Here is a 20,518-nt window from a genome sequence, read left to right on the forward strand (position 1 = left end):
AATGACAAAAAAGTGATCCTTGGTCCATAAGCCCAGTCACGCTTCTCTGCTTCTGGAAGCCCTCACTCTGAAACTTCCAAACACTGTAGGAAAATATGGAAGAATCTGGGGCCTACCTTCCGCCATGACCCAGCAACTAGTATACTCGAACTGTCAGTGGCCGCACCCTCTGCTGGAAGAGAGTGAGGATAAGAGATGTCGAGCCCCTGCTGTCTATCACTGGCCTGATCATATGCCAGTGTATAAGCGTCTCTGAACCTTCCACCATAATGTATACCTCTCTTCGTATCTGCCACTGCCATATGTGCCTGCCACAGTTCTTGTGAATTTTCTGCCTGCCAATCAGGTCTTCTATCTTGCGTCCCGCTGCAACCACACCAAGCCTGATTCAATGAATAGCAAGAGCCAATGCCAACCTATTTTAAAAGGAAACATTGGCTTTCATGGTTCTTCACAAAGGAGAAAGGGACTGCCTCATATCATCTAGGTCCTTCTTCCGCAGAGGAGGGGGCTAGTTCCCTCCAGCATCATGGCGCTGAGAGACACATACAGTGACCTGCCATCTAAGGCACTCCTATAGAGTTCTGCTATTGCCCCAACAAAGAACCTGATTAGAAGGTGACTTGTCTATGTTTGGGGAAATAATTACAAGTAGCGAGGGGGTGTTGGCATGCCCTGTGCCTGAGAATGCTTAACAGTCTGCCAAAATATATAGAAAGGATGGTATACAGCCATACTCTTGTCACGGTTTCCATTTGCAAAGGTGTATCAGGATCCCAAGTCCACAATCCGATGACAAATGAAGAGGAGGTGGACCCCTGGCAGTCCGCTCCCACAGGGTAGTCCGTGCCACAGTCATAATCCAACCTGCAGACATTAAGTAGCACCACTGCAGGCTGCAAAGGATTGATGTAGCACCTTCCCATCCATGAAATGAAGTGAAATCTTGAAGCCACATTTAGAGCTTGATGTTGTATCTCCACCCCCTAATCCGTATCCTTGGATTGACGCAAGAGCTTCGCAGCCTAAACTAATTCAAAGCTACCAGCCCTCCTCATCTGTGGACGGACGCAAGATCTTCGTGTTTTTTTATAATGAATGCAAAATCTTGCAGAAGTCATCCAAGGATTGATAGTCACCCATCCAGGATCAGGAATGTGGGCCTCTACAGGCCCCTCTCCTTCTTGACATGTATGAGGAGTCTACACAAACTGGAGTCCTCCCCTCCTACTTGCGGGAGGCCCTGATCATAACCATCCTGAAACCTGATGAAGACGCTAGGCACTGCAAGTCCTACAGACCCCTCTCCATGATAAATCTCCATAATAAGATTCTGGCAAAACTCATTGCCTCCGGACTCCACCCTCGTCTTTCCCAGATGATCCGCCCAGTGCTGGGAAGATCACCGGCTCATAACTTGCGTACATTCTTTGCCCTCCTTCACATAATTGATCTGCACCTACAGGCCGCTGCTGTATTCCTGGACGTCTCCAAGGCATTTGACTAGCTCGAATGGCCTTATCTTTTTCGTCTTCTCAAGCGTCTTGGTGTGGGTCGCAAATTCATTCACCTGATTCTTTTGCTGTACACCCGGCCTTTTGCACAAGTCTGCGGATTACTGGCACAATCTTGGCCCCTTTTGCAGTTGCCCGCGGCACAGGCAAGGGATGGGATGTCCACTGTTGCCTATTCTATTTGCTAACGCAATGGAGGCGCTTGCAGCTCGATCGCGTTAATACCATGCACAATGCGGCCTTGTCTTCTATCCAAGGAAGATTCTTGTCTCGATGTACGCGGACGATGTTACCTTAAATGCTAGGAAGCCTTCGGTTAACCTGGACCCGCTCCATCGGGAGTTTACTCAATTTGGTGGTATAGCAGGTATTACTGTCAACTGGGCGAAATCCATTCTACTCCCACTCACCCAGACCACGCAGATTTTCACTCCTAACTTCCGGCCCAGGACTCTGTCCATTATTTGGGGGTGTGACACAGCCAGAACACAGATAAGCTGTGTCGGGACTAGGCCTGGGCGGTAAATTCCATTCCGCTCGCAGAATTTGCGGAATTTGGGTAATTTCGCGTTCCGCGGAGAACGCGGAATTTCCCAAAATTCTGCTTTCCGCAGCTTCGCGGAAGTTTTTGCTTTTTCGCGATCTCAAAATGCGTGTTTGCGAGATATTTCCCGTCGAGCATGCAAACAGCGGTCGCCAACAGGAAAAAAGCATCGCGAACAAGCAATTCCGCGTGTTTGCGGAATTTCTGCGTGTTCGCGGAGATTTTTAACCATTTCACGGAGATTTACGTAGCGCGACTACGCAAATTCCGCCCACCCCTAGTCGGGACAACTATGGCAGGCTGATGACAGGGTGGCTGTCTGGTTGAAATTGCCATTGTCCCAAACTGGTAGACTGACTATTGCTAAAATGGTGATACTTCCCAAATTCCTATATTTACCAGTTTGCCCCTCCCACTCCCAGCCTACTTCTGTAGGCAACTCTGATCTAATCTTGTTTCTCTAGCTTGGGCGGGTAAACAGCCTCGTGTGTCATTGGAAATCCTGATGCTTCCTTTTGAATAGGGTGGCCTTGGGGCGTCCAACATGGATCTTTACTTCCTTAGCGCACAGGCACACTTAACGAATTTCTGGCTACACCCTATTAAATTCCAGCCTCACACCGCTGCTGAGGCAGGCCACATGGCCCATGTCCACTTCAGGTAGTAATCTATGGCCCTCCCCGCCATGTGTTATCCATGTGTGCAAACAGGTGGACAGCATGACATGCACGGTCTTGGCGTGATGAGCTGCGAAAGAGGGCCTTGACTAACTGTTTGCTGTGTCAGCTCCAATTTTGGGAGACCCGCTAATCCCCATGGCCTCGGAGGCTGGGACGCGTGCACGTCTTTGCCGGCTACAACTCACCTCCTTTGGGGGCGGCATACCCTGATGACAGCTTTGTTACCTACCAGCAGACTTTTCAGGACCCCTCTTTTGGATTTCATTACCCATTACCAACTCCAAGAGTCCATGCACAACCTTTATGATACTTTCCTCACGGCCCCCCATATGTTCATGGTACTCAAAAAGATGCTCACTAACCCCTCGCCCCGCAGGTTGATTACGCGTATCTATGTCAGTATGCAGTGGACCGTGCCTAAACGACAGGTTTGGTTGGACAATATTAATGTGGTGATAACAGAGGAACAGTGGGCCTTCTGCTGTGCTCCATTTAAGGCCCTTTCTCAAAACTATAGGCTGTGCTTGATCCATTTCAAGTTTTTACACAGAATTTATTAGACGCCGGTGAGACTGCAGCGCACTGGCCTCACGGAGGATGCGCGCTGTGCTGCGCTGCATGCAGACGTCCTGCACCTGGCACCGGAATGCCCTGAAATCCGCGACTTTTGAGAGAAGGTGTTCCGGGAAGTCCTTGGCATCACTGACCACTCTCAAGACTACAGACCCCTTGTTGCCTTGCTAGGCTACGTCAAGGAAATTCCCCCGAGTGTCCATCGGCTGACGGCAAAGCTGCTGTTATTGACGAAGAGCAGAGTGGAGATGCATTGGGGCAGGGGACGGGCTCCCACTAGGAGCAGCTAGTTACATGACACTGCAGTCTGTCAGGAGATGCTGAAGGCGTATTGGGAGTAGATGCCTGGCCGCTCCCGTCCTACAGATATATGGTCCCACTTGACAACTTACTTTCGATGGAGAGTAGGCGCGACCCTGGCAAATCTTCCTAAACTGTGGGTATGCCTGACTGCCCTCTCTCATTGACGCCTTGTCTGATTGCCCGATTGACTCGAACGGATGCCATGACCATTCAACCGGTTGGGTGGGCTGACTTTGGATCCCCTTGCTAGGGCAGAGCGTAGACTTTACGGAGAGGCTGTTATTGGTTATCTCCTAGTCCTTCCCCACTCCTATCCTTCCATTTCTCCCCTTTTCCCGTCTTTCCCCCTCAGTCATCCTTATGTTGCCCCTCTACTGCATTCTTGAGCTGACGAGACAACTGTTGTTTGACCATGCGTTGTATCTGCTTTTGAAATGCAATCTGTATTGCTGGTATTCTGTGCTGCAAAACCCAAATCAATTAGATTATTATAATAACCATCCAGATTCCATCAAGGTCTGTTCCAGGATTCTCTAAGCCCTGTTCAAGGATCAGTGCGAGATACCAAGCCTCAAAGGACAAATCCAAGATTATCCTAGCTTCATCAACGGATTGATGTAAAATCTTACCAGCCTCATCCAATGAATAATATAGGATTCTCTTAGCCCCAAACAAGGACTAAAGTAAAATGGCCAGCCTAACCCAATGATTGATTACAGAAAGGACCCTCCCCATCCAAGGATTGTAGAAATAGAATCCTGGACTCATGAAAAGATTGTTGTTAGACCACCCCAGGCTAGGGTGACCATCTCACTCAAGGTCATTTCAGGTACTGTCTCCTATTCTCAATTTTCACTTACAAACCACTGATAGTCTAAACAGTTCAATGGAAGCAAAACAAGACTACAACATCCAGGATGCCCCAGGCTATCACTCATACGTTCAGGACGTAATACAGTGTCCATATTGACCATGAGGGAGATGGTCACCCTGCCCCAGTCTCATCCAATGAATCATGTAGGATCTGGTCCAAGATTCTCCCAGCCTCACCCAAGGGTTGATTATATAAATTACCAGCTGCATCCCAGGACAGATGAAAGACCTCCCCAGTGGCATCCCAAAGACAAAGCAAGCTCCTCCTGTCGTTATCTAAGAGCTGATGTACGACATTCTCACTCTCAGACAAGAACTATTCACAAAGGAAGATGAATTTCATGAGGCATTTCACCACTGACCCAGAAGGTAAATAAGGTACAAGACATATGGTTATTCAAAGTAAAACATGTTTACAAGGGCCAGCTTCTTTTCAACACTCCAAGAGACAGCAGACATCTCTAAATGAGGAAAATGCACCATCCACCTGGGTTTCTCAAGTCTGTTTCCACATTAGCTTTGAGCAAATTATCACAAAAAAACCAAAGCTTAGAATAAATATCCTTGAATAGAAGAACAAAGACCCAAGATGTCCTCAATTAATAAGAATTCTGCACCTACAGAATCTCCTCTGTATGTGACCAATACCTAAAATAATTCCAGGAATACCCAAAGTCAGTATTAGACAACTAAACTTTGTGATTTGTTTGTGTTCTGAATAGTTTCTTGATGTGTATGTTGGTGCTCTGTGGTTTTCACCTGTAGGTAACACTATCCATGAATTAAAACTGTGACTAGTGTGGCAACAAGAGTAATAAGATTATATAAGTAACCGGTTTGGGATACACTCTGCAGAACATCATGGCAAGAAACAATTTATCATTTATTCTAATTTGCCACTGTCTCCAGTGAGGCAGTTGCAAAGAGAATGCTAAATGGATAAAGAGATTCAACACAAAAACACCTTACGGACTAAAAGACAGAAGAAAGGAACCATTTATATTTCAAAAGGTCTGCATTGTTGATGTTCTTCGTACATGTAGTTGAAAATAAATATGTTGGTGTACAGCATAGGAAGCATTTGATAAATAATTCAATAGTTATTTTTTTTAAACTTGAAATTAATTTATGTATAAAATTAAATGTAAAAATATTTCAATCCTGAATATAAATCCGAGTACATCAAAGCACATTTTCTTAAAAATTTGGAAAAGGACTCTAATCACAAGCATTTTGCTTTACTTAGTTTTGGAACAAACGAGAGATGATCAAAAATGTCTTCATCCACAGTTGTCCCGCTTTTCATCTTGTTTCCCCCAGAGAAAGGTTGTCAGGCTGAAACACTGCGATTTATCATGCCATAAAATCTTGCTAGATACAATGCAAACAAGAAGACTACAGTACCCATAATAGGCAGAAAATGCATTAAGTATATACAAGTATATGAAGTAAGTTAACTAAAAATGATCCCTGCGTCAATCTACCAATCATAGCCCATATTTAAAATAAAATTTAAAAAAATCACAGTAGTCCATTGTCATCAATACCCAGAACAACAAAGATGATGAGACTCTTTTTAGCCAGCCTTCTGCTCACCACACACACTCACATGAGGTTACTGGTGTGGATAATATCACAGATCTATCCCCTCCCTTCCCAACACCACAGAGAAGCAGCTTTGCAACATCAAATGCTTCCAATTGCTAATGTTGATGTCTGGGTCGGCAGCCATAATATTGCGACCCTAGTCTTTACATGGTGCCACGCGGAAACCAGCTCGCACCACCTACTTTAACTTGTACATCAGAACTCGAATGCAGCTTATCGGTCACCATATAACAAACATCACACAATGCCTTCAGCACTTGTAAGATTGGATGTCACTGGCCCTAGACACCAAATGTACTCTCAAAGGGTCCCTTCTCATAGTCACAGTACCACCAGTTCACCACGTCACTACCCCACGGCCAGCACAAATCGACTTGCCTCTAAAAAAGGAGATCCTTTGCCTGGCCCATGCCTGCCTGCAGGTGCCCTCGCTATAGAAGTACACACCGGCTTACTGAGTGGACAACCCTTCACGGTCTACAGACATCAACTAAAGACTGCCCAAACCCCATAAAAAATATAATGGAATAAGCTAACCGGGTTCAAAGAAGTGCACAAAATCCATCTTTATAATACATAGCTATCACTCACCCCCAGATGAAAAAGCGAGCAAAGCGCCTAGATTCTGTGCTCCAGACACCCTTCCTGAATATACAGCCAGTGAGGCAGCACCTCAAATGACCGCCACGCGGGTAAGCCTATTCAGAAGGTTCTTCCAAAAAAGTCTCTTCACATGACTCAACTAGGAAATGGGAGCACCTATATAATTAAGGAAAGGTAGAGCAGACATGGAAATGGCTGTGGAAAGCTATCATAAATCTCTAGTGTCCGGATAAATATAAAAAGGTCCTCTGAAGTTTGGAAAAAGATAAAAATGACGTTTGCTGTCTGGACAAAGGTGAATTGAACCTCTGACAGCCAGAGAAGGGGGCTTCTGATGACAAGAGAGAAGGAGGAGAGGGCTTACGGCGACTGAAGAATGAGGAAAATCAGTGCAGATGGCCAAGGAAAGAGGAGAGAACCACAGATGGTTGGAGAAAGGCTCATGTGAGGCCTGAAATGGTATAGGTGGCTTCATAGGCGGCCTCAGATGGATGGAGAAAAGGGCTAAGGGCTCCTGATAGGTGCTGAAAAGGAAGACAACTGTTGATAGCTAGGGCCAGAGAGCCCCCGGTGTCCTTCGGAAAAGAGAAGAGAACCTCGGACAGCTGGAGAAAGGTGAATACTACAAGGTCCATTTGACCTCTAAAGGATGGAAAAGGAGGGATCTCAGACGGCTGGAGAAATAGGACTTGTTGCAGCAGCCGAAAGAGGCTAGATGCCAAGGCTGTAGAAATGGCCCTGGACCTCTGGCAGCTGGGGAGAGCGCCTGTGTTGCAAGAAAAAAGCAGAGGGGACCTTTAAGGAAGAGACAAGGCAGAAAAGGACCACTGATGACTGGAAAAGGGGGATGGGCTAATGAAGGAAAAAGGAATAAAATGGCTCAGAAAGTGGGGAGAAGATGGGGAATGAGACAGAGGACCTTAGACGGCTGTGGTAGGAAACGTCTAGGCCTTGCCGAAAAGGAAGAGGACATAGAACGGCTAAAGAGGGGAGAAAGTCTAAAGGATCACCGAAGGGAGAAGAGGAATTCCGAATATAAAAAGCAGTAGGGGGTAGGCTATCTCGAAAAGGGAAGGCGCAAACCCCCTCCTGTGGTTGGATAAAGATGGAAATTAACGATGACAGCTGGAGAAAGGGGAAGATGACCTTTGGTGGATAAGGAAAGGTGAAGATGTCTTATGCTCATGCCTTGTGAAAGTGAGGAGTAGACATCAAAAGGGGTTAAGTACTTGTAATGGAGCGAGGGCAGCAGAAAGAGAAAGAAAGAACATCTGATGACTAGTGAACGAGAAGAGGTCCTCTTCTGGCTAAATGAAACTTTTTTCTTATGGCTGGAAAAGGCGGCAAATGTCAAAGACCTTTAATGGATTTTGATGAAATGCAGACAAGGAGGGAGACCAGCCCCTTTCATGCAGCAATGTCTCCCCTATCCCCTTAGGCAGGTGCCTCTTTTCCACTCTAATGCAAAGGCACATTCCAGGCCTCATCCCATTTATGAAAGGGCATTGCCACCCTGCCTACCTTTATGAAGGGGAGGCATCTCCCTGCCTCTGTTTTATAGCAGTGACTTCCCTTTGCTTTACCTGCTTGGGAACCGCAGGCGGTACCTTATTCGATAATGGTTCCATAGCAAAATATTCCTAAATTAGATAGGTGTGCCGCAACATAGCCTCACAAGTCATTTGCAGTTGTATATGGTGTGTTAAAACCCTCAACAAGCAGTGGCAAAATCAACAGATCTTGCCTTTGAGGCTGACCTATTTGGGGTGCCATTTTCCTTTTCCAGTCCAATGGCAGTCGAGCATGTTCGCATACGCATGGTTGCCATTTTGAAATGGTTTTGCTTATGCTTTATGAAAAACTAAAACAAGATGGCTGCTGTGCATGCATAGGGTGGAGACCAGAGAAACAGCAAGGGGAGCAGTCAAAACAGGTTAGAGGTTACCACAGCGTACAACTGTAAGTTCCAACCTATCACAAGAGTCAATGCAAAACATAATAGCAAAGTCATGTAACCTTCCACAAATGTCATGGCTTGAAGGAGAGCCAACCCAACAAAGCAGGAGAGTCAACTCTTTCTGTATAGGCATGCTCGTGTATGCAGTAGCGTATTGTTAATATGAGGTCTCTACCAAAAGGTATAGCGGTCTGTAGGTGGGAACTAAGAAAAGATCATTAGCCTTCCTGCTGCAACCAACAGTGGACATACAACCACACTGGACAATCTGGCATCTGCCATGTGGTGTTATGTTAGCACCCCCGCCCCGCAGGCATTAGCCCACCCCTTTATCTGCCAAGGGGGTCTTTATAACTATGCCATTCACCGCCAAGGGTCTTAAACCGCCTTGCTCCCTACCATCGGATTGTATTCAACCCCATCTCTATTGTGGTCTTATTCCACTCTGCTCCCGATCATGGTTTCTTATCCCATTTCCTCTCGACAGGAAGGGGGGTCTTATTTCACCATGTATACTATCATGGGATCTTATCCTCACCACCCCTACACCGGGCATTATTCCACTCTCCTCCCTATCATCGTTTCTAATTGCACCCCCTCCTCTACATGGGTGCAGGGGGTCTCATTCTACCCGACTCACCGTCATGTGATCTTATCCTCAGCAATCCTCCGCTGGATCTTATTCCACCCTGCTCCCTATCACAGTTTCTAATTCCACCCACTTTCTACATGGTAGCGGGGGTCTCATGCTACCCTACTCTCTATCATGGGCTCTTATCCTCACCGCCCTCCGCTGGGGCTTAATCCACTCAGCTCCCTATCATGGTTTCTTATTCCATCCCCTCCTCTCCACAGGTGATCTTATTCCACCCTGCTCCCTATCATGGGATCATATCCCACCCGGCTCCACCACAGGGTCTTATTCCACCCTGCTCCCTATCATGGGATCATATCCCACCCGGCTCCACCACGGGGTCTTATTCCACCCTGCTCATTATCATGGGATCATATCCCACCCGGCTCCACCACGGGGTCTTATTCCACCCTGCTCCCTATCATGGGATCATATCCCACCTGGCTCCACCACGGGGTCTTATTCCACCCTGCTCATTATCATGGGATCATATCCCACCCGGCTCCACCACAGGGTCTTATTCCACCCTGCTCCCTATCATGGGATCATATCCCACCCGGCTCCACCACGGGGTCTTATTCCACCCTGCTACCTATCATGGGATCATATCCCACCCAGCTCCACCACGGGGTCATATTCCACCCTGCTCCCCATCATGGGATCATATCCTACTCGGCTCCATCACGGGGTCTTATTCCACCCTGCTCCCTATCATGGGATCATATCCCACCCGGCTCCACCACGGGGTCTTATTCCACCCTGCTCCCTATCATGGGATCATATCCCACCCGGCTCCACCACGGGGTCTTATTCCACCCTACGCCCTATCATGGGATCATATCCTACCCAGCTCCACCACAGGGTCATATTCCACCCTGCTCACTGTCTTGGTTTCTTATTCCATCCCCTCCTCTCCACAGGTGATATTATTCCACCCTGCTCCCTATCATGGGTTCTCATCCCACCCCTACTCCACCACAGGGGTCTTCCTCTAGTGGGTTTTGAAGATGGAAACATTTTCCAGACTGCTCTCCACCATGAGGGGTTATCCTAGCCTCTTCTCAGCCATGGGAACTCATTTGACTGATGCATACCATGTGTCCTTATTCCACCCAGTTATCCACTACTGGCTCATATCCGAGGCTGCCCTCCGCCCCAAGGTTTTATCTTACCCCGCTCTCTATCACTGGGACGTATCCTGCCTCGCTCCCTTCTGTAGTGTCCTATCCCACCCATATCCATAGTGGGGAAGTCTTATTCCACCCCTTTCTCCCCTACGCAGTCATATATATCCTGTCTTCCATCGTGTTCTATTCGTGCTGACCCTCCGCCGCACACCAGGGAACCCTGGTACACACTGCTGAAGCTAGCTCATGTATACCGCTCTTTTTCTTCGCCGTAGGGGTCTTATCAACCCCACTCACTGCCATGGAGTCTTTATCACACCCCACTCTATGCCATGGCGTCTTATCACACTCCTCTCTATGCCATGGCGTCTTATCACACTCCACTCTGTGCCATGGCGTCTTATCACACCCCACTCTGTGCCATGGGGTCTTATCACACCCCACTCTGTGCCATGGGGTCTTATCGCACCCCACTCTGTGCCATGGGGTCTTATCGCACCCCACTCTGTGCCATGGGGTCTTATCGCACCCCACTCTGTGCCATGGGGTCTTATCACACCCCACTCTGTGCCATGGGGTCTTATCACACCCCACTCTGCTGTGCCATGGGGGTCTTATCACACCCAACTCTGCTGTGCCATGGGGTCTTATCACACCCCACTCTGTGCCATGGGGTCTTATCACACACCACTCTGTGCCATGGGGTCTGATCACACCCCACTCACGCCAAGGTATTATTATCCCACAAATGAAGCACACCATGGAGTCATACCTAAATCTGCCTTCCCACCCCAGACCTCCAATCCAGAATCCCATCTTCTCATCCTAGCATAGCCCAGGCCCATGGCTCATCACTATATCACACCACAAGCCCCTAGCCTTGATCCAAGACTCGTTATCCTATCTGATCAGCTCTCATCCACAGCTCCTAAGCCTGTGCTGCCCCAGCCAAGATGATCATCTAATGCTAGAGGAGACCTCTAACCCTCATGGGCAGCTCCTGGTCCTATCCTAGGCCAAGATCATCTAACCCTAAAGGAAACCTATAACCTGCATGAAAGCTCCTCGTCCTATCCTGGGGCAAGATCATTTAACCCTAGAGGAAACCTCTAACCCTCATGAAAGCTCCTGGTCCTATCATAGGCCAAGATCATCTAACCTTAGAGGGAACCACCAACCCTCATGGACAGCTCCTGATCCTATCCTGGGTCAAGATCATCTAACCTTAGAGGGAACCACTAACCTTCATGGACAGAAATCTCATCATCTTTTCCTAGGCCAAGATCATCTAATCCTAAAGGATACCTCTAACCAGGGCTTTAAGTGGGACGAAAAAACTGGGGGGTCTCTCAAAGGGGTGTGGCCAATTTAATTAAAGGCGTGGCTTAAAACACGCAAGCTAAAAATCTGTGCTTAGCATAGTGTGCCACTCGACTTGTATTTTGCTGTTTCTGTCATTGCATCCAGATATATGATACAACAATTAACATCATACCTACAACAAGTCAGGACTATTGGCTTTGTCAATGGTTGTTAGTTGCATAAGCTAAATAAGCAGTAATGATGGCTCATATATAATATTGAAAAAGCTTCCACCTAAAGCCCTGGTGACACCACGACGATGTTGCTGCTCCTGAGTTTCAAAAAGAGAAGGGAAATCCAAAGAGAGAATGACTCTCTTTAAAGGATTTCCCTTTCCCTACAAGGCTCACCTGGCATGACGTCATGCCGTAACTTATCCACTAGTGAGAAGTGAGCACGCGCACATCCATGTGCATGCTGTCACTGCAGTCCGGAAAAAACGGACCGCCTGTGCCAGGGCACAAAACAGAGCCCGATAGAGACCCGTTTCGAGGCCTCTTTTAAAAACTGCCGGTGCTCAGACCTGGTGAGACCCGGCCCACTTAAAGCCATGCCTCTAACCCTCATGGAAGCTCCTATTCCAATCCTAGGCCACGATGATCTAATCATAGAGACGACCTCCAACCCACATGGACAGCTCCTGGTCCTATCCTAGGCCAAGATCATCTAATCCTAGACGATACCTCTAACCCTCATGGACAGCTCCTTGTCCTCTCCTAGGCCAAGATCATCTAAACCTATGGGAAACCTCTAACCCCCATGGACAGCTCCTGGTCCTATCCTAGGCTAAGATCATATTATCCTTGATAAAACTTCTAACCCTCATGGAAGCTCCTGGTCCTATCCTAGGCCACAATCATCTAATCCTAGAGGATACCTCTAACCCACATGGAAGCTCCTCGTCCTGTCCTAGGCCAAGATGATCTAATTCTAGAGGCGGCCTCTAACCCACATGGACAGCACCTGCTCCTATCCTAGGCAAAGATCGTCTAATCCTAGAGAATACCTCTTACCTTCATGGACAGCTCCTCGTTCTATCCTAGGCCAAGATCATCCAACCCTAGACTATACGTCTAACTCTCGTGGACAGCTCCTCGTCCCATCCTAGGCCAAGATCATCTAATGCTAGAGGAGACCTCTAACCCTCATGGACAGCTCCTTGACCTCTCCTAGGCCAAGATCATCTAATCCTATGGGAAACCTCCAACCCACATGGACACCTCCTGGTCCTATCCTAGGCCACGATCATCTAATCCTAGAGGAAACCTCTAACCCTCATTGACAGCTTGTGCTTCTATCCTAGGCCAAGATCATTTAATCTTAGAGGAGACCTCCAACTCTCATGGACAGCTCCTTGTCCTCTCCTAGGCCAAGATCATTTCCTCCAAGAGGATACCTCATACCCTCATGAACATCTCCTGGTCCTATCATAGGCCAAGAACGTCTAATCCAAGAGGATAACTCAAACCCTCATGGGCAGCTCCTGGTCCTATCCTAGGCCAAGATCATCTAATCCTACGGAAAAACCTCTAACCCTCATGGTCAGCTCCTGCTCCTGTCTTTGGCCAAGATTATCTATTCCTACGGGAAACCTCCAACCTTCATGGACACCTCCTGGTCCTATCCTAGGCCAACATCATCTAATCTTAGAGGAAACCTCTAACCCTCAGACAGCTCCTGGTCTCAACCTAGGCCAAGATCATCTAATCCTAGACGATATCTCTAACCCTCATGGACAGCTCCTGGTCCTATTCTAGGCCACAATCATCTAACCCTAAAGGAAACCTACAACTCTCATGGACAGCTCCTTGTCCTGTCCTAGGCCAAGATCATCTAATCCTACGGGAAACCTCCAACCCTCATGGACAGCTCCTCCCTTGTCCTATCCTAGGCTAAGAATCATCTAATCCCACGGGAAACCTCCAACCCTCATGGACAGCTCCTCCCTTGTCCTATCCTAGGCTAAGAATCATCTAATCCTACGGGAAACCTCCAACCCTCATGGACAGCTCCTCCCTTGTCCTATCCTAGGCCAAGATCATCTAATCCTACAGGAAACCTCCAACCCTCATGGACAGCTCCTCCCTTGTCCTATCCTAGGCTAAGAATCATCTAATCCTTGAGGAGACCGCTAACCCTCATGGACAGCTTGTGCTCCTATCCTAGGCCAAGATCATCTAATCCTAGAGGATAGCTCGAACCCTCATGAAATCTCCTGGCCCTATACTAGGCAACGATCAACTAACCCGAAAGGAGACCTGTTACCCTCATCAAGAGCCCATGCATGCACCTATACTAGGCCAAGATCATCTAATACTACAGGTAACCTCTAACCCTCATGAACATCTCATGGTCCTATCCTAGGCCAAGATCATCTAATCCTAGAGAATACCACTAACCCTCATGGAAGCTCCTGATCCTATCCTAGTCCAAGATGATCTAATCCTAGAGGAAACCTCTAACCCCCATGGACAGCTCCTCGTCCCATCCTAGGCCAAGCTCATCCGATCCTACAGGAGACCTCTAACCCTCATGGACAGCTCCTGGTCCTATCCGAGGCCACAATCATTTAATCCTAGAGGAGACCTCTAACCCTCATGGACAGCTCCTCGTCCTATCCCAGGCCAGGTCCATGGCTCACATCTTATTCCAACCCAGCCCTGATCCATGGCTCCTTCTCTTTACTAACCACAGGCCTCCACTATTGACCTATGTCTGTTATGTTATTGTTTGTTGATCGATCGTCCTGGCCTTTGTGGTGGTCTCTTCCCTGACATGGGTAGTTACTACATCCTGTACGTTCTAGAGTATGTTGTTGTTTTGCTCTACCCGTTTCTCCTTTCCTGACCATTTGTAAAGCAGTTTACGCTGCATAAAACGTTATAAATAAAATTAAAATGTACGCTCATCACCCAATGCCACCCGAGAACCTCGGTGCTGGTCCACACGGTTCCTCTTCCTACCCCGGGCTATATTGGGGAATGACCTACGGCTCCTGTTCGTACCCCAGGCTCCATTCCCAAGGCCTGACCGGTGGCTCCTCTCCCTGGCCCTCTCTAACCTCTAGGCCAGATCCACTGCTGCTCTTTCTAGCCCTCTCCATCCCCTAGCGCCCTTAGGCCCGATCGAAGCCTCGTCTCCCTAGCCCACTCTATCCCTAGGCCTGGCCCACGGCTACTTTCCCTATCCCACCCCATCCCCTAGGCCTGTCTTACGACGGCTCTGATCCACTGCTCTTCTCCTTCCCCCAGCCCTAATAAACGGTTCCTCTCCCTTGCCCACCCCATCCTCTAGGCCAGATCCACAGCTCCTCTGCCTAGCCCACCCCATCCCCTAGGGTTGGCCTACAGCTCCCCTCTCTCTCCGTCCCCTGGCCCTATTCTGCAGTATATCTCCTGGGCCAGATCCCAGCCTCTTCTTCCGAGCCCGGCCCATCCCCTAGGCTTGGCCTACAGCTCCCCTCTCTCTCCATCCCCTAGCCCCGATCTGCAGTATATCTCCTGGGCCAGATCCCAGCCTCTTCTTCCGAGCCCAGCCCATCCCCTAGGCCCGATCCCAGCCTCCTCCTGTCCGCCGCAGCCCCCCAGCCTTGAGCACGCCCCCCATGGTGCCCTCCTCGAGGAGGGGGCACTCCCGAGCACCGGCCACATTCACCCCCACCCTGCAGAGGATGGGTCTCCTCCTCTCGCCACCGCCCTCCACAAAAGCCCCTTCCATCGAGCCGTGCGCGAGTGTGCCCCTGGCGGAGGCCGTGCATGGCCGGCGGGTGACCCCCCACCCCCATCCTCCCAGTGTCCGGGTCACCCCCACCCCGTGGAGGCCCCCGCCCCATTCCTCCTCCTCTCCTCAGCCCTCTAGGGTGGATGCAAGGGGGGGGGGGGGCATCGGGGGCGCTGGGCCGGAGATCCCAAGCCGCCCCCCGGGAAAGGGGGGCAGTGTACCCTCCCCGCCCCTCTCTAGGGTGCGGCGCCCCCCTGCAGCCCCTCTCTCTCTCCCTCAGCCCCTCGCCTCTCTCCTCGGCCCTCCTGAGGATGGGAGGGTTCCTGGGCCGGAGGTCCCTGGCCGCCCCCGGAGGATGGATGGGGGGGAGGTAGTGTGCCCTCCCCGCCCCCCTCGACTGTGCGGCGCCCCCCTGCCGCCCCTCTCTCAGCCCCTCACCCCTCTCCCGTCCCCCCCCTCGGCCCTCCTGAGGATGGGAGGGGGTCCTGGGCCGGAGGTCCCAGGCCTCCACCGGCGGGGACACTGCGCCCTCCCTGACCCCCTCTACCGTGCGGCGCCCCCCTTCCGCCCCTCTCCTTCGGCCCCTCACCTCTCTCCCTCTCCCCTCGGCCCTCCTGAGGATGGGAGCAGGGATGCTGCTACTGCTGCTGCTTTCCTTCCTGAGCGGATGAGCAGCCCTCCTCGTCTCCCTCAACCCCTCCCTCCGCTTCCCTTCCCGGGGTGGAGCCCCAGCCCTGCTCCTCAGCCCTTCCTCCTCCTCGGGCCTGTCTGCGGCGAGGGAAGCCCTGGGCCCGCCCCGCTCCCTCCTTCCTCCTCTCTCCTTTCTTCTCTCCCTCCCTAGCAGCCAACTCCAAAGGTGGATCCGGGCCTCGGCCAGCCGGGCAGAGGGCTCCCGCTCTCTTGCACCGGGGTCCGGCCTGCCCTCTCCCCAGGGCTCGGGGCCCCGCCCTGCACAAGGCCGGCCCCTCCCTTCCTCGGGACTCTGCCTGCCCTCTCTCCTGCACAGGGCCTGCCTGCCCTCCTCCCTGCACAGGGCACGAGACATCCTCCACCCTGTACGAGGACCTGTCCTGTCCCTTCATCAGGGTCCTGCTTGTCCTCCCTTCCCTCCTGCACGGGGTCCAGGCTGCCATCCTTCCTGCACAGGGCACGAGATATCGTCACCCTGCACGAGACCCTGTCCCTTCATCAGGGTCCTGCCTGCCCTCCCTTCTCCCCTACACTGGAGGCCAGCCTGCCCTCTCCCCGGGGCACGGGACTCCCTCTAATCCCCCCTACCCCCAACCTGTCCGTTCTTTTGGGCCCCGCCTGCCCTTCTGCACAGGGTCCAGTCTGCCTTCTCCCCTGCTCAGGGCACGGGACTTCCCTCCACCATGCGCAAGGTCCTGCCCTGTCCTTTCCCCCTCTCCTGCACAGGGCCTTGCCTGCCCTCAGTCCTGCACAGGGCACGAGACATCCCTCCAGCATGCACGAGGTCCCTTCCCTTCCTCAGTGCCCTCCCTTCTCTCCTGCACAGGGCTCTGCCTGCCGTTCCCTCTTCCCTGCTCGGGGCACGGGACTCTTCCCTCCACCCAGAACAAGGCCCTGTCCTGTCCCTTTCTCAGGGCCCTGCGACCCTCCCCTCTCTCATGCACTGGGCCCAGCCTGCCCTCTCCCCTCCCAAGGCACGGGGCTTCCCTGCACAAGGCCCTGTCCGGTCCCTTCCACAGGGCCACGTGTGACCTTGAAGAATGCAAAACACGATTAGAAACAATTTAAATGGAATGAAGGGAGCAAAGTGGGAGGGACGCTGCCGGGGCATGGCCTAGTGCAGACAGCTCCACACGCCCCGTTGATGGTTGGCGCCCTGGGCGTCAGCACAGCTTGCCTATGCCAAAGGATGGCCCTGTGCACCGCCACTTCAATGAGCCTTCCAGTGTTGAGCAGGAATGGTTCAGTGCCCACCTCAGAAAGATGCACCCTTCCTGCTTGTAGTTCCCCACACAACTCAACCTGAGTAAACCGTGCAGCGCTATCCTGAGGCCATGCTCCTGCAGAATGTTCCCATTGCTGTGTTCAACGTCTTCTTTGATCTTTCCACAGCTGAGTGAGACAGCCCCCTCCCCCCCAAGCACCATGCAAGCATAGGCATCACCCCCCCCCCCCCAAGCACCATGCAAGCATAGGCATCATTTTGGACCATGTTTGACCCTGCTAGCCGGAAATGCGATACCAATGCCTGCCTCGTATCACCCAACAAGCTGGCCCACTCCAGCTTGGTGATGTAGGGCCTCCCAGGTAGATACACAGTATGTCGGGGAGGGCATGGGGGGTCTAGATTCCAGGAGTGTATGAAATCCATCCTTTCTGCGTGGTCTCCCTGGATTATTTGCCTTTTGTTGGCTCCTATATTTTTGCTGGCTTTAGAATTCTGCAAAATAAACAATTGATGGACGGAATGCAGAACAATGCAAACATTCACCCCCAGTCACAAGGGTCTGGGTTTAATCCACCATTCTTTTGCTCTCCACCCCACCCCAGTTTGGGCCCAGCCATATGCAAATCAGTCTTGACCATGTTCCTTGTGGGAACAGTCCAGCCCGAACTGCCAGGCCAGGTCCTCCCTGGACCGGAGACAAGCATCCTAGGACCGGTTTCTGGGCATCACCCCTCTTCAGCCAGGCTAGCATGAATCCAGTGGCACAGTGAGCAAGGGACCCACGTCTGGGCATACCCTGCTTTAGAATCCTAAGCTCTTGACCATTGCTAACCAGTACTGAAGTGACTGTGCTTTCCCTTTAAACATGGCTGAATTGGTATACTCATAATCCGTATATTTAACTTACCTATAGGTCCCGTGTAGATGGTACATAGTACACCCAGGGCCTGTAACTTAAATGACACTAATGGCTGCAGCACCTATTATGCTATCCACTACATTGACAGTGTAAAACATAGATTCAGGCCTAACAGTGTAGCCTGACTTAGCAGTGTAAAAACTGCAATTTTGACTAGTCAAAACAAACCCTTTTGACAGGTCAAAACCTCACTTTTTCGTATTAATACGTCACCCTTATATAGGCCATGTGGCCGACGAGGTAGGGTGCACCGTATTTAAAAGTAGACCATGTAGAAATTTAATGTTAACATGTCCTTGCAGTGACTACAACCTAAAGCTCTTTTTCACTGTGGCAGGCCTAGCTGTTTTATGTAGAAAACCAGAAAACAGATTAAAATCCTAATACTGTATTTTGGGAATGGGACTAGCTGAAAAATAATTAAACAACTATTTTAAATACTCATTAAACATCCAATTCAATGGTGAAGTCATGTTTTTAATAAATCTTAAGGAAAAATAACTTTTAGAAAATTACTTTTTCACTGTGCGAAGTTCCCAGAAGCTAAATTTGCATTTGCTCTCCCACTTCTGCCATCCAGCATTTGATAAGGCATGAAAAAGGTGCAAAGTGCCTCCCAGGAGCAAACAATAGGCTGACCTGAATGGGCGGAGATGACGCCTCTAAACCTGACACAATATGTGGGATGGGACTGCGAGCATCCTTTTTGACATTACAGTGTCAAATCCTGCTTGAAAGGTCTGCTCGGTTTGCATATAACACTGTGGTCAAATTTTAAAGGAAGGGAAACAGGCTGCCAAAATCCCTGTGTATCCACTGTCTAGTTGCTGAAGGACCTACTTTGTCACACAAGACTTCTTTCTCTGGGTTTTACATATAACACTAGGGGAACATTTGAAAGGAAGGGAACCAGGATGCCAAAACAATTCTTGTATATTCACTGTCTGATGGAAATCCTACTGTTTGTCTACTACACTTCTGTCGCTGGGTTTATTGTAGGTACAGTGACTGCCCTAAACTGGATTTTAGTGTTAGATGTAGGAGGACACTAGGATTACCATAGTATTCTTCCCACACATATTCCCAGCCCTCAGAACCAAGGTTTAGCATGGCTGAAGGCTTTCCCCATCTTGAAAATGATCAAAGGGTAGGCCCCCGGAACTTCTACTCTATTGATGAGGGCATGTCCAGGAGTCATACCCACCCACTAGCTTGTGCCAGGCATAAATGTGGCACCTCGAGGCACTCAATTCAGAACACTCCTCAAACCAAGGAAGAACAGAAGAGGACTGGACCTGCTCTCTGTGACCTGAGCGGAGCCGTGAAGGACTGGAGCTACTCTCTCATGTACCCAGGACAAACATGTGGACTCCAAGGCTTATTAGGCTGATCTGCTAAAGCTATAGGGACAGGACAGGCTACAAGAGACATTTTCCTGCAACTCTCCAGCTGACCATGGTGACTGAACCCTGCTGCTGACCTCTGTATTGACACCCTGTGAGTCTCTCTAAGTGCCTTCCGTGAAGGCTTTGGGACTTTAGAAGTGCGCTCCGGTGGCGGATTGGGACTTAAAGAACAAAGTCAAAAGATAAAATCTTTGAGCAGGGCAAACCTGGTTGGTATTTTCTACCCACGCTCCATAGCGGTCAACGTGACCATTGACTATCATTGTCACTTTATGCTTCTTGGCGCTATTCCTACTTAAAAGTTTTAAAACTCTTATCTCCAGATTCCCCTGTTTGATTTTTGTCATTTTGGTGTGATTTTGTTTATTAAAGTTTACTCTATTTTCTAATTCAGTTTAGGATCTTTATTGTTTTGCATTTCGACTTTATTACTGTTTTGGTACTGCATAAAACTTTACGCATCGTCTAAGTTAAGCCTGTCTGCTCTGTGCCACAGCTACCAAGGGGTCGAGCTCAGGTTACTTTACTGACTTTAAGAGTTCACCCACACAAGGGCTCTGATTATTCTGTGAGGCGGGTCACCTGTCTCAATTAATATTCCAATTTCTTACATTGGAGTTTAGCAGTGGGACCCAGGATTTATGTTAAACTTAAAAATCCCTTTTTAAAGTGACATAAAAAATCGACTTTTGGCGTATTAAATTGGCTTATGATTTCTGATTGGTCCTATTTGGATTTTTCCTATATTCAATCTTATCCTCAATTTTTGCACCTGTG

At 49.8% G+C, this 20,518-nt stretch overlaps 1 protein-coding gene across 1 annotated transcript in view; it reads right to left on the reverse strand.

Moving 5' to 3' along the window:
* The window catches only part of LOC146782977 (guanine nucleotide-binding protein G(I)/G(S)/G(T) subunit beta-2), a 314,590-nt gene extending 298,351 nt beyond the window's left edge, over window positions 1-16,239 (reverse strand). The window contains exon 1 of the mRNA XM_085638267.1: window positions 16,088-16,239. The gene's annotated coding sequence lies outside the window, so the exon portion shown is untranslated. The remainder of the gene's footprint in view (window positions 1-16,087) is intronic.
* Between the last annotated feature and the right edge of the window lie 4,279 nt (window positions 16,240-20,518).

Source organism: Triturus cristatus, chromosome 12 (assembly GCF_964204655.1).
Source record: "Triturus cristatus chromosome 12, aTriCri1.1, whole genome shotgun sequence".
NCBI lineage: Eukaryota > Metazoa > Chordata > Amphibia > Caudata > Salamandridae > Triturus > Triturus cristatus.